General features: G+C 41.4%; 1 protein-coding gene across 4 annotated transcripts in view; it reads left to right on the forward strand.

Moving 5' to 3' along the window:
• NHSL1 (NHS like 1) overlaps nucleotides 1-15199 on the forward strand; it is a 158685-nt gene that overhangs the window by 89979 nt on the left and 53507 nt on the right. The gene's annotated exons all lie outside the window — the stretch shown is intronic.

Below are 15199 nucleotides of genomic sequence, written 5' to 3' on the forward strand. Positions count from 1 at the left end.
TATCAATAGGTCATATTTATTTAGCACTTTTTGCACAGCACTGTACTAAGCGCTTAGGAGGGTACAGTATAACAATATAATATATGTGTTGGTAGACACATTCCCTGTCCACAGGAATTTACAGTCTAAAGGGGTAATAAATAAATTATGGATATATATGTAAGTGCTTTGGGGCTGAGGGAGGGGTGCAGTACCACTGGCTGAGTGCTTCCAAGGCAAAGGCAGGGAGGTCGAATGCCACCAGCACTGGTCCCTTTGAAGAGCCAAAAGGGGAAGGGCCAGAGAACTTTTAGATTGTGAGCCCCCCATGGGACAGAGACTATGTGTAATGCCCACCAGCATATTCTTTCCCAGCGCTCAGTACAGAGCTCTGCACCCAGTAGCACTTAATAAATACTACTCCTATTACTATTCCTGCTATTACTACTACTATTACTATTGCTAACTACTACTACTACATAGTAAGAGCTTATCAAATGCCATCATTATTATTATTACCACCACCTTGGACAGTCTGCCCACCTGCTAAATGCTTCCTGGGGCCCAGCTGCACCACAGCCCTGGCAGGTGACTCTTCCTCACTGCAGGGTTGGCGCTGGCATATGGATCTTCCAAGAGGTAACTATGACTCCTGGGCCACAGGTTGCCAAATTTGGAACTCTAAAATGGTAGGCATAGGACAGTGTGGGCAGTTAGGCAAGATGCACAAAGCTACACAAATTACACCCATTTACATTCACCCATCCACACACATTATCAGTAGTACTACCATTCATTTCTGTCATCATTTGGGGATTTATTTTTTCAAATCTTCAATTTTAAAACTTCAAATTGCTTCAACTCAAAATGGGTACCATGAAAAGGTTAACTGCAAAACTGAAGTTTGTTGGAAGGGGGAGCCCTCATCCTCCTGGTCTATCAGTTAATCAGGTGTATTTATTGAGTGATTACTGTGTGCAGAAGAGTCATTTGTATTTATCGAGCACTAACTGCATGCAGACCACTGTATTAAGCGCTTGGGAGAGTACAGTATAGGATAACAGACGCATTCCTTTCCCACAAGGAGTTTAAATTCTAGAGGGGGAGACAGACAATATAAATCAATAAATTACAAATATGTGCATAAGTGCTGTGTAGCTGGGAGGGGGGATAAATAAAGGGAGCAAGTCAGGGTGATGCAGAAGGGAGTGGGAGAAGAGGAAAGGAGGACATAGCCAAGGAAGGCCTCTTGGAGAAGATATGCAGCGTGGCTCAGTGGAAAAGAGCCTGGGCTTCAGAGTCAGAGGTCATGAGTTCAATTCCCGGCTCTGCCACTTGTCAGCTGTGTGACTGTGGGCAAGTCACTTAACTTCTCTGTGCCTCAGTTACCTTCATCTGTAAAATGGGGATTAACTGTGAGCCTCACGTGGGACAACCTGATTACCCTGTATCTACCCCAGCGCTTAGAACAGTGCGCTGCACATAGTAAGCGCTTAACAAATACCAACATTATTATGTGCCTTCAATAAGGCTTTGAGGTGGGGGAGGGTAACTGTCGGTAACTGTCGGTCAGATAAGATGAGGGAGGGCATTCCAGGTCAAGGACAGGATGTGGGCGAGAGGTCCAGCCGAGATAAGCGAGATCGAGGTACAGTGAGAAGGTTATCATTAGAGGAGTGAAGTGTGCGGGCTCAACTGTAGTAGGAGAGCACAGTACTAAGCACTTGGGAATGTCAGTGCTTAGAACAGTGCTTGGCACATATTAAGCTCTTAACAAATACCATTATTATTATTACAATAAAACCGAGTTGAAGGGCATGTTCCCTTCCTACCACAAGCTTACAGTCTAGAGAGGGAGAACAGACATTGATATAAATAAATTAATTATGGTTGTGTACATAAGTCCTCTGGGGCTGAGGGAAGAGTGAATAAAGAATGTAAGTGCAGGATTTAATTTGATTTGATCTAATCAAAGAAGGCTTCTTGCCTGAAGTGAGATTTGGGGAGGGTAGTGGATGAGAAGAAAGAGGTGCTTCCTCAATGAGGTAATGGGAAGAATCAGACAATAGTGAGGTGGAAGGAGCTAACAACAGGTTTCTTTGACTTGGTAGTGAGAAGAAATGGAGGAGAAAGAAAGATTAGGGAGGCCATACATGCAGGATCAAGTTGGCCACAGGACCTTGACTTCCAGAGTGAGGAGACTCACACTAGCACAGAAGGGTTAATGAAACCTTGGCAGGGTTTTGAGCAGAGAAATAATAATAATATTAATTGTGATATTTGTTAAGCTCTTATTAAGAGACTTGCACTGTACTAAACACTGTGGTAACATTAATAATAATTATGGTATTTCTTAAGCGCTTATTATGTGCCAGGCACTGTATTAAGCACTGGGTTGGATTCAAGCAGATGGGGTTGGACACAGTCCCTTGTCCCACGTGGGGCTCACAATCTCCGTCCCCATTTTCCAGATGAGGTAACTGAGGCACAAAGAAGTGAAGTGACCTGCCCAAGGCAAGTGACAGAGCTGGGATTAGAACCGATGACCTTCTGATTCCCAAGCCCTAGCTCTATCCACTACGCCATGCTGCTTCTCTAGATATAAGATAATCAGTTTGGATACAGCCCTTGTTCCATGTGGAATCATAGTCAAAGGGGGAGGGAGAACAAATATTTAATTCCCATTTTACAGGTAAGGAAACTGAGGCATCGAGAAATTGTCATTTGCCCAAGGACACACAGCAGGCAAGTGGTGGAACCAGGGTTAGAACCCAGCTCCTCCGACTCACTGACCCATATTCTTTCCACTAAGCCACACCGCCTCTCAAGTGAAACGGTAAAGGGTTTTGGGTCTTATCATTCCAGCATTTGAAAAGGACCCTTTATTTGTTAAGAACAGAACTGACAGTTCTGCAAATGTTTAACAATGCCTTCCACATAGTAAGTGCTTAACAAGTACCATTTATCATTATTAAAAATTTTATTCATTCAATTATATTGAGCGCTTACTCTGTGCAGAGCACTGTACTAAGCACTTGGAATGTACAATTTTACATCTAATAGTTTAAAATTAGAGTTTATAAGTTGTCAACTCATGAAAATGTCCAAGGTCTGAGGCCTGGAACAGCACAGACCTTTGGTCTTGTTCTTCAAATCATTACGTTTTCAGTACTATCCTTGTGGGGGTGAAAGTAAAAATTTTCTCTTGCAGCCAGACTCTTAAAGTCACCATGGTGGTGAATGGGCACTGGGAATCAGTCAGTCAGTTGTATTTACCGAATGCTAATTGTGTGCAGAGCACTGTACTGAATGCTTGGGAGAGTACAGTATAACAATACTGGGAGGGTTAGGGTGCTGAGGAGGCAAGAGCTTCTCTAACTCGATCTGCAGCCTGATTAAGGTCATGGGAGCTACCCCTCCAGACCCCTGGGCCGGAGACAGCGTGGTTTGGTGGAAAGAGCATGGGCTTGGGAGTCAGAGGACGTGGGTTCTAATTCTGGCTCTACCATTTGTCTGCTGCGTGGCCTTGGGCAAGACACTTAATTTGTCTGTGCCCCAGTTACCTCATCTATAAAATGGAGATTAAGACTGTGAGCCTCAAGTGGGACAACCTGATTACTTTGTATCTATCCCAGTGCTTAGAATAGTACTTGGCACATAGTAAGCACTTAGCAAATACCAGCCAAAGGATCAAGGGCAGTGAGAACCCAGGCCAGCCTTGCGTCTCCCTGCCCCAGGCCTTCTCCCTGCCTTGTGCCATGCTGAGTCTCCTACTGGAGCAGAGGGTGCCTCTGATGGCTGCCGGGTGCAGATCTGGTGCTGGTGCTGTCTCTGGGTCACTCCTTCCAGACTCGTCCTAGGGGTCCTCAAACCAGTGACATTGAGGGCCGGCCCAGCCCCCTCACCACCGAGGCCTCAGTCTGGAACCCCCAGTCAGACAAGATTCTAGCCTGGAAGCCCCATGTCAAACAGGGGCCGTGTCCTACCTGATCACCTTGAATCTACCGCAGTGCTGAAGTGATTCCCACTGGAGCAACTATCCAGGACCTCACGATTTCACTGAGCTATAGTCCGGTCAGTTGCAGTGGAGTCTCACCCTCTGTTTTATTGCTGATCCACTAGTGGGTTCAAATGGTATTGGACGTTTCTGAACGATCTCTCTATTTTTACCTAATCCAGCCTTGCAGATGGATTTTTGTTTTTAAACTTCTCAACTTAAAATAAATGTTACTAACCCACTGGCTTTTTCATCATCTTTTCACAGTACTGACATTATAGCTAGGAGATATCAGGTGGTAGTGAGTATCCATATTGTAAAGTCCAGGGACATGGTTATGAGTCACACTTTCCATCTTTAAAATTCTTCCTGATCAACTTCTAGTTACTTATTAGGAGCCAGTCTGATCTAATTTATTTTAGTCTTGTGATACGCAATAAACCACCTCCTTCATTACTAAAGGTCAGTTTGTTAGTTTCTCCCCTATTTCTTCACCTCTAGCCAACCTCCTCCCCATGCATGTTTTTTAGGTAGTGAGGTTGACTAGGTTCTGCGTTCCAAACAAGTGGGTAGTATTGTTTTGAAGACATCATTATATTCTGTCCCTCTCCTTGAAATTTACAATGTTCAAATTATCCTAGTAGCTTACAAAGACAGCCATTAGAGTGTCATTCTCCTCCCCTAGTCTCCAAGGATCCTGGAAGTTGAGGCTATCAGTGGCTTTGAAAAGCTTGTATGGGCTTTGCCTTTGTATATCATTTTACAGTTACTCTGGTTAAATTTCATCTGTTCTTAGGTTACCCACCATCACAGAATACATCAATTGATCAAAAGTCTTCTAATGGTCCCTCGATTTTAGTAATGTATCATCCATACACTCCATCAACAGGCTTTTTTCTAACCACTTACCACTTCCTCCCCCAGATGATTAATAGCAATATTAAGTGGCCACGTTCCCAGTACAAACCCCTGAGGCTACTCTGTTAATGTCTTTTGACTTTGGGATGGAACAGTCATCTCTGAAAAATGGAGAATATCTCCTCCTCTTTGGTGAAGAATACTATCATAATAATAATTTTATTAAGCACATACTATGTGCCACAGACTGTTCTAATACTGGAGTAGATTCAAGGTGATCACGTTGGAAACCATCCCTCTCCCACGTAGGGCTCACAGTCTTAATCCCCATTTTACAGATGAGGTAACTGAGGCACAGAGAAGATAAGTGACTTGTGCAAAATCACACAGCAGACATGTAGCAGAGCTGGGAGTAGAATTCAGGATCTGACTCTGTTTCCCAGGCCGGTGCTCTTTCCATTGTGTATAGTTTGAATGTTCAGATCCTGTTAGGTGAATTATGAGGAAATAATCTCCAGGAGTATATATTTTATTCTGGTTTGAAATGTAAGATGCTGAATTGGTATTTTTTTCTTCTTTAATTGGAATGGAAAAGCTTCATGCCTGCTTTCATTGTCTCCACCGGGTCTCATACTTATGGATACAAATGTTGAACGCCACCACTTCTGGCTTTGTCTGAACTTGCACTTTATTTTTAAAAGACAAATACCTCAGTAATTGCTTAAGTGCCTAAAGCTATCCACTCAAGAAGGATCTTTTCAGCAAGTGGGCACCACCAAAGAGGAAATTTTAAATGGGCAGATTTATTGGTGGGGAAAACTTCAAGCACTAGTTAGAATCCTGAGTTTAAGAAATACAAAACAAAAGATGTTTTTACATACTATGGCCATGTGAATGTAACTCACAAGAGACTGTTGAACCCAAATAATTTTTGACAAGGTTAAGATTTTGGGTTGCTCCCCAAATTAGTGATTTTACTCAACTACAAAACTAAGATTATAATTCTAGTATGGGAATTATTTTGACACTTTATAATGAAAATATAGTAAATCTGATATTTCTCATCACGTACCAATTAATGCCTGAGGATCCACTCACTGGGCAAGTGGCAATCCTTTAGCATGGAACTAAATCTCCAGGGAACAATCTATCGAGCAGAATCTATCAGTGGCATTTACTAGTGTCTGCTATGTGCAGAGCACTGTAAGCGCTTAGGAGAGTTAAATACAGCAGAGTTGATAGATACCATCCCTGACCACCAGAAGCTTTCAGTCTAGAGGAGGAGACCAAACTGAAAATAAACTCCTCTCCCTCCTTGCTGATCTCCCTGCCTCCTGTCTCTTACCACTCCAGTCCATACTTCACTCTGCTGCCCAGACCATTTTTCTGGGAAAACGTTCAGTCCATGTTTTCCCACTTCTCAGGAACCTCCAGTGGTTGCCCATTCACCTCCACATTAAAGAGGAACTCCTAACCATCAGGTTTAAAGCCCTCAGTCATCTCTGCCCTCTCCCACCTCTTTGCTCTTCTAATGCCCATGTATACCCTGTATCTCGATCTCATCTATCTCACCACCAACCTCTCGTCCATGTCCTGCCTCTGACCTGGAACACCCTCCCTCTTCATATCTAACAGACGTTTACTCTCCCCCTCCTTCAAAGCCTATTGAAAGTACATCTCTTCCAAGAGGTCTTCCCTGACTAAGCCCTCTTTTCCCATTCCCTTCTGCTTCACCCTGATTTGCTCCCTTTAATCAGCCCCACAGCACTTCTGTATACATCCATAATTTATTTATGTTATTGTCTTTCTTCTCCTCTAGACTCTAAGTTTGTTGTGGGCAGGGAATTTGTCTCTTGTACTCTCCCTGGGTCTTAGTACAGTGCTTTGCACACTGTAAGTGCTCAATAAATACTATTGATTGATACATAAGTTTTGTGGGGCTGAGGGTATGGTGAATGTCAGTTGCTTAAAGGTACAGATCCAAGTGTAAGAATGACACAGAAGGGAGAGGGAGTAGCGAAAATGATAGAAATGAGGTCTCTTGAAGGGAATGTGAATTTGTTGAGCTTTGACGATGGGGAGCTTGGTGGGCTGTTATCTATGAAGAGAGATGGAGTTCCAGACTAGAGTGAAGATATGGGTAAGGGATTGGAGGCTAGATAGATGAAATGAGGTACAATGAATAGGTTGATGTTAGAGGAGCGAGGTGAGTGGTCTGGTTGTAGTAGGAAATCAGAGGTAGGATGGTTTTGGGGGAATGGGGTGAACCACAAGAGGACAGTATCAGTGAAGCCAGGGTTAGATGATGTTTCCAGAAGGGGATGGTCAACAGCGTCAAAGGCAGTAGGTGTTTTGTGTAATAATACGTTAGTAAATGTAGTAAAGTTTTACTTCTCTGAAAGTCATTGTTATGAGGGGTAATCCCAGTAATTGGTGCTGTTCATTTCTTTTCAGTACTCATTAAGGCCCCAATTTTCTTTTTTCTTTGATTTATTGGGAAAACTGAGACTGGTGTGGCTATGAGTGTCGAGCAATTTGACACCGACTGCATCTTATTGTGATGAGGCCCATGATTTATTTATTGGGGAAAGACATCCCAGCCGATCCAATTTCTTTTTATAGAAATATGTTTATGCCTTGTTCCTGCACATGTCCTTTGCCTCCTATTTGGAATATGCATTGATTCAAAACCGTCATCTCTAATAAATTGTGGGTCCCAAAAGGTGCAGCAGGACTACTGCTGACATTACGTATACTAGTTCTTGTCTTTGTTAAAAACACCAAATGGATGACGTTGATTATCTTTGTGACTACATCGAGTTAATAAAATAGCCATCACACCTCACTGTCCATAAGGCATTTAGGTAAGCCTTCTTTCCAAATGGACACATTGTACTGTTTTTACTAATTATAACCTTTTTATAGCTATTTAATGACTCTGTAAATGAGTCATATTGAGGTGAATTCCAGTGGTGGATAATCAGTCCTTCTGTATAAAGGACTTAATGGAGTGTTCAGTTTTATTAAGAAAGAGGATGAGGTTTAGATTCAGAGATATGTTAGGAGGTGAGTTTTCCAACACCTCCAAACCTATGCCACCAGAATATTACAGACAACAATAAGACTATTAAGAATCTGGAACAAGATCTACAATATCCAGGCTCTACAATATCCAAGCTTAAGTGCAAGTAGGAGGAAGTGCTGCTTCACATGATATTTTTAACAGCTGAGGTAGTAATTATTCCCAGGCAATTTCTTCCTCTCTTGAATTAATTTACAATGCATCTGTTGTTGACTTTGGCAGTATTCTCTAGTCAACCCCCCTTACTGCAAAGAATATGTATCTAGGATATATATCTATCTATATCTAGATATATACTTGTATATACACAAGCACGTGTACACAACACACACACAGAATTTTCTTTTTCAGTTGTAGACTGTCTCGATCTAAGAGTCTAGACTTAAATCGGGGGGGTATGGGCGGAGGGTGAAGGATATAAAGAGAATACATGTTTGAAGTTCATAAATATGCCAGGAGGCATAGAGATTTAAGATTTGAAGCCCTGTCTAATTTAAGTACTTCCTGAAGGGAGGGTAGAGAAGTCTAATCATTCATTGGTAATTTTCTTTGTATACAATTCTTTTGTTAAATATTTAAATCCACTTGCATAGTGTGGGACATTTCTTTTGGCTTTAATTTATGTACCTATTTTTCATTGTATTGCTCTTTTCTGACTTGGAGTTTGACCAAGAGTGTAAGAAAAACTGAGAACCTGTGAATGCTCGTGAAGGCAAAGCTTCATCAAAGTCAGTTGGTGTTCTTTCAACAAGACGATCTCATTCTCTGGTCCCGGAAACTCTCACCCAGAACTACAAAAGACAGAATGGAGTCCTTGAATTGGACAGCTTCTAGAAACCTTGATTCAGTGTTGATGTGTGTAAGCAGTGAGCGCTCTTCTCTTTCCTTTCTCCATCTTGTGTTGCCCTGCCTCAACATCTTCTCAGTGGGATGTGGCTTCTAGCAAAGGATCCTGGGGGCAGACACTGGGAAATGGGTCCTTGTGAGATTCTACTTTGCAAGGGTATTTTTTTTTTTAACTATTCCTGTGGTAACCTGGAAATGGTGGCCAATAATCTTTAACTGTTAAGATTTTGAGCCCTGTTAAAAATTCCTAAAGGATGTACAAGAATGAGTGGACAGTGTTGGCATTACTTGATATTCAGATTCTCAGCACATTAGGACTGATTGCATGTAATTTTAAGGTGGTTGAAGTAAACTTTGTGAAAAATAGCCAATTTTGTGGCAGAATCTAAAGGGCCATGTCTGGAATAATAAAAATGAACAAAAATCATAACCTTTGGCACCCTTCTAACAAGTGGAGTCAGAGGTCCTGGGTTCTAATCCCAGCTCCACTAGTTGTCTGCTTTGTGACCTTGGGCAAGTCAAATCACTGTTCCACACCTCAGTTTCCTCAATTGCAAAATGGGGATTCAGGGTTCTCCCTCCTCCTAAGGCTATCATCTCCATGGGCTCTATCTGACCTGATTAACTTGTATGTACCCCAGCACTTAGAACAGTGCTTGATGCATAGGTAGTACTTAACAAATACCATAAAAAAAAGAAAAGATCGAATGTACAGGTGATGCTTCGAAGATGTGACCCAGGGAAATTGAGCAGGCCGCTTCATGTTCTGTATTGATTTCTCCCCTAAAACTCAGTTTCCAATCCTATAGGTTAGACAGGTTCTGAAGTTGTAGAAGGTTAGAAAATACCCATGAATTTAGATTGCTTGGGGTTAAATCTGAAAGTGGATTATTTCAATTGCAGGGAAAAAAAAACTTTTGGAGTCAGTGACTAAAAGCCCGATGTTTGTGTTTTAAAATATTCACAGTCGTCTTAGCAACAGGTTAATGTTATTGAAAAAGCTAAATCTTTGGAGCATTGATTTTCAACATTCAACATTTCAACTGCTGAAATGAGCACCTGGTGGGGCATGGCCCAGTAGAAGATAATGGGCATTCACATAATCTAACATGGAGGCAATATGATTCCTGTCCTAGAATACTTGTTTAATGGACAAAGAAAATCTAGTTCTGTGATAGTTGCAGATATTAGTAATAGTATTAAGTGCTTACTGTATGCAGAGCACTGTACTTAGTGCTGGGAAAGAATGGGGCTGAAGAATAGGGGTTTTGCTATATTGACCCTATTTCAGGAAACTCTCAAGTCTGAGGGCCATCTTGGGGCTTAGATCCACCCTGTACCCCTCAGTTGTTTGGAAAAATTGGTCCCGACCTACCAAAAACATATCCCAATCTCCTTGAGGAGGTCCCTTAACAGCACTGGCCCCTTGGAGGCCTCGGAGCCAGGATTGGCCATTTCCCCCAGCCCTTCTCTTCCCCCATACGTTACACATAGATGGAAACAGTAAGCAGCAAAGGAGTTGGAGGACCTGGGTTCTAATCCTGACTGCCACTTGTCTGCTAGGTTACTTTTGGCAAGTCACTTAACTTCTCTGTGCCTGTTATTTGTAAAATGGGGGTTCATTATCTCTCTCTATCCTACTTAGACTGTGAGTCCTGTGTGGGACCTGATAGTGTCTTGTGTCACTTAGTACAGTGCTTGGCACATAGGAGGGTCTTAACAAATGCCACAGTTATCGTTATTGTTATTATTACAAGTCAAGACATAAAGGCAGCAGCATGTTAAGGGCTTTGTAAAATTTTTAGCCATATCACAGATCAGCTAATCAGTGGCATTTATTGAGCTCTTACTGTGTGCAGAGCACTGTACGAAGTGCTTTGGAGAATACAACCTTTGAGAACGTGGACACGATTCCTACCCTCAGGTAGCTTTTCCAGGATTTAAGAACATCCTCTTGAATTCTGAACTCTGTCCAATTTACTGTGTTGGGTGCTAATTAGGATAACCCAAGCCAACACACTATGGGCAGCCCACCATTGGGGTTCTAATCCCAGCTCCACCAATTGTCTGTTGTGTCACCTTGGGCAAGTCATTTAAATGCTTTGTGCCATAGGTACCTCATCTATAAAATGGGGATTGACATTGTGAGCCCCATGTGGAACATAGACTGTGTCCAACCTGATTACCTTGTATCTACCCCAGCACTTATTGCAGTGCCTGGCAAATAGTATGAGCTTAATAAATACCATTAAAAAAAAATTGGGGTTTCCGCATCCAAATGCTGTATTGGCCTAGGGTTCTATGCCAAAACCATGCTACCTGTAAGATAGGGTGTACGACATGGAGACAGACAAGAGCACAAATGTGGTTTAACAATGTTTTGTATGCTGAGAACTGTTAAATGGTGGTAGGAACACATATTATGGTAGTAGAAGCACATGTTACTGCTCCTATGGGAGGCAGCATGGCCTAGTAGGAAGAACAGGGGATTAGGAGGCTTGCGCCACGAGTTCTAGTCCCAACTTTGTCACTGACCTGCTGTGTGACCTTGAACAAGTCACTTAACCTCTCTGTGCTTTAGTGTCTTCATCTGTGAAATAAGTAAAATGTGCTTGTTCTCCATATCTCTAAAATTTTGAGCCCAGTGTGGGACAGGAACTGTATTCAATTTGATTATCTTGAATCTACCCCAGTTCTTACTATCTATTAATAAATATGTATTATTGATTGCATATAATTTTAAGGTGGTTGAAGTAACCTTTGTGAAAAATAGCCAATGGTGGTGTGGCAGAATCTAAAGGACCATGACTGGAATAATAAAATGAACAAAAACCATAACCTTATACATATACATATATATATATATAGTAAATATATATATTTCCTACTTTACCTTGTTGCTTTCCTACTACAACCCACCCCCTATACTTGACATAGTTGACATATTTTTGCAATTAAAAAAGACATAATGGTAAATCAATCAGTCGTACTCATTGAATGCTTTCTTTGTGCAAAACACTTGGAAGAGTACAATATAACAGAGCTGGTAGACATATTCCCTGCCCACAATAAGCTTAAAGTCTAGAGGGCATTGAAATGTTAGCTGTTAGTTTATAAATGGGAAAACTCAAGGGAAATCAATTGTAGAAAAGGACTAGTAAAATTTGCATGATAGAAAATGACCATCCATATCCAGCAAACCAGCAGTCTTTGAGGATTTCTGACCATTTTAATATTTAATAATATGGAAACTATCCAGAGTACCTTTTTCCCTCAGCTTATAGCGTGTACATTTTGTAATAAGACACCTAAACTAAAGCTTAAAGTCAACTTTGACTTAAAGGTGCAGGTGATGGGGAGGTAGGGGAACCATGAGAGATAATAGAGTCATGGAAGAGTCAACAAGTAAATGAACTCTATTTTGGATGGGTAGAGTGTAATGTGCTTTGTTTTTTGCTGGCGACTAATGGTACTTAAAAGATAGGATAGTCAAGGCAGCCTTTTAAATAGACACAATACTAACAAAGTCCCTTCTGGATTGGAGTGAACAATAGAGTTTTTGTTTTGTTTTTGTGATTGCAACCAATCTGCTGGGGCAGCGGATCTGTGTGAATTCATGATTCAGGAACTTGAGCTGCCTCTATATTTCCCTCTTTGGGGTGTAAAAAACGGTTCATTGACAGTCCTGTGGATAAGATTTGTGCTTCAGCCTGCCAGGACTGATGATTTTGCACTCCACAAGTCTGAGGTGTTTGGTAGAGTTTTTTTAATGCTGTTTGAAATTGAGGAACCTTGGTGATATTCCATTTCTGCCGCTGATAGGGGCTGTTAAAAACTGAAGTGAAATAGGATTCCCCTCTGATTTGGTTCAACTGGAACTTTCAAGCTGTTGTCCCTTAATTTGTGGAAAGCTATCAGTAGGCTCAATAGACTGCTTCTTAACCTAAATCAGATCTGGGCCGTAAAGTTGTCTTAAATCGGGCTTGGAAAGTAAAGTGTAAAAAGTGTGCTGTGTAAAATGAAACAGAGTTTATAAACAGGTTACCATAACTTACATCTTAATTAAATTACCCTGTTGCATTGGGTTTTTCAGATAGTGATTCCTAATGGCACTATTTTTGAATGGTCACACTAGTAACGAAATTCTCATGAAATATTGTGAACTTTTAAACTTGCCTTTTTCTATATCCATTGGCCTCAAGTGAGATTGCTTGCAGTATTTCCAGGACAACTTAAAAGCCATAGGGAACAAGGAAAGTGTGATTCTCGAATGATGTATACATGGAATATATTAACATTCGTTTTCAAGATGAACAATTTAGCCAAAAACTAGATTGTAGTTCTCATCTTTGCATTTAGTTGGCACTTACATTGTTCCAAGCATTGTATTGGGGTAGATATAAAGTAATCAAATCAGACACAGTCCCTGTCCTGCACAGGACTCACCGTCTGATAGGGAGGACTGGGGTCTTATTGCGTTTTTAAAGATGAGGAAACTGAGTCACAGAACTAAGTGGCTTGCCCAAGGTCTAATTAATGGCAGAGCTATGATTTGAATGCAGGTCTTCTGACTCCCAGTACCTTTCTCTTTACATTAGGCTGCATTCCCTCCAAGGTCTTAGAGTGCCATCTACCTACCCACCCCACTCCCATCACCTTTCCCCACCTATACACGTGAGCCCAGATCTGGATAGCACGAAGCCTCTTGAAATGCAGCCCCCATCACTTCCAGGCATATGAATTCAGCTCACCATCTGCCACTTAACCACTTTTCTCCCCTCACATGAAGACAACAAGTTGTCTTTATCCCCTCCCTATGAATTTTCTGTTAAATTCTTCTCCTTCTCCTGCATCCCACTGTCATCTTTGTGTCTTTCTGTAAAATCTCTCCTACTTAGACTTGGAGCCCCATGTGGGACAGGGACTGTGTCTGACCTACACCAGTGCTTAGAGCAGTGTTTGACATAAAGTAAGTGCCTAACGAATACCATAAAAAATCCTTTCTGGCTCAGAGAGCTTCCTCAGTCAGTCAAACAGTGGTATTTATTGAGTGCTCATTATGTGCAGAGCACTATGCAGAGTGCTTGGGGAGTACAAGATGAGAGAATTGGTAGACACTTCCTCGCCCACAACATGCTACTGATACAGCCTTATTGAGAAACATATGCCTGAGCAGGGACTGTTACTAATTCTCATGATACAGTACTTTCTCTAATATTGGATTTTCTAGGTAAACTGATTTTTTTTCAATTGGAATTTAACTGGAATATGAAACATGAACCTTATGGGAATCTTCCTCTGCTTCCTGTACACTGCTCAGTTGCTCACATTGAGTGGGGAAAACTTTTCTGCCTGCACATCAAAGTTAAGTAAATTTCTGCAAAGATGCTAGGTGCCATTAATTTTCAGTATATAATGTCCTATTAGTTTTCAGTTTATAATGATTTAAAGGGATGAAACATGTCTACCAACTCTGTCAGAGAAGCAGTGTGGGCTTAGTGGATAGAGCACAAGCCTGGAATTCAAAAGGACCTGGCTCCACCACTTGTCTGCTCTGAGACCATGACTGAGTCACTTTTCTCTGTGCCTCAGTTACCTCATCCGTAAAATAGATATTAAGACTGTGAGTTCCATGTGGGAGATGGACTCTGTCCAACCTGATCAACTTATATCTCTCTCTATATATCTGTATATCTTAGTACAGTGTCTGGCACTTAGTAAGCACTTAACAAATACCATTAAAAAAAAACCTGTTGAACTCTCCAGAGTGCTTAGTACAGTGCTGTGAATACAGTACAGTAGGGACTCAATAAATACCATTGATTGATGGTTTGACTGATACCAACTATAAGCAACCAACTCCATCCATACTTTTGGTTTTTATTGAGGTGGGAGGAGCAACTGCTTCAGGTGCACCAAGCTTGGGGGCGTTCTTTGCTACCTGACCTATGCACTATGAACTTCTCTGCAATTCAGAATAATAGCTAATTGGGATAGGGTGAAAGGGCCAAGCATTTTAAGTAGTTAATATAAAGAAAAGCTGGAAATATCAACCTCACATGCAGCCTCTAAATTGGGTGTTGCACAGAAAAAAAAGTAATATCCCTTTGAATTTTAACAAATGGAGCTGTTCTCAATAATTTCCTGCCTGCCGCTGGTCCCCATTAAAAGAAGTGAAGGAATTATTTACCCATAAAGTTTCCAAATAGTCGGCTAGCAGGGGATTGGTATCCACTAGTAATGGCCTTAACCCACTCCCTCTCTGATTGTCTCATATTTAAAACCCTGGAGAAAATGGGTTCATTGCTTAGTTAACTACCACACTGCATTCTCCTGGAAGGAAGCAGGCTATTAAGGTGGATTAACTGCTTTAAAGTTCTTTTCCCCTCTCTGTATGATGTCTCCCCTGTACAAAAACAAGATGAGGAAACTCTTTG

The sequence above is a fragment of the Ornithorhynchus anatinus genome, chromosome 2 (genome assembly GCF_004115215.2).
Source record: "Ornithorhynchus anatinus isolate Pmale09 chromosome 2, mOrnAna1.pri.v4, whole genome shotgun sequence".
NCBI classification, from domain to species: Eukaryota; Metazoa; Chordata; class Mammalia; order Monotremata; family Ornithorhynchidae; genus Ornithorhynchus; species Ornithorhynchus anatinus.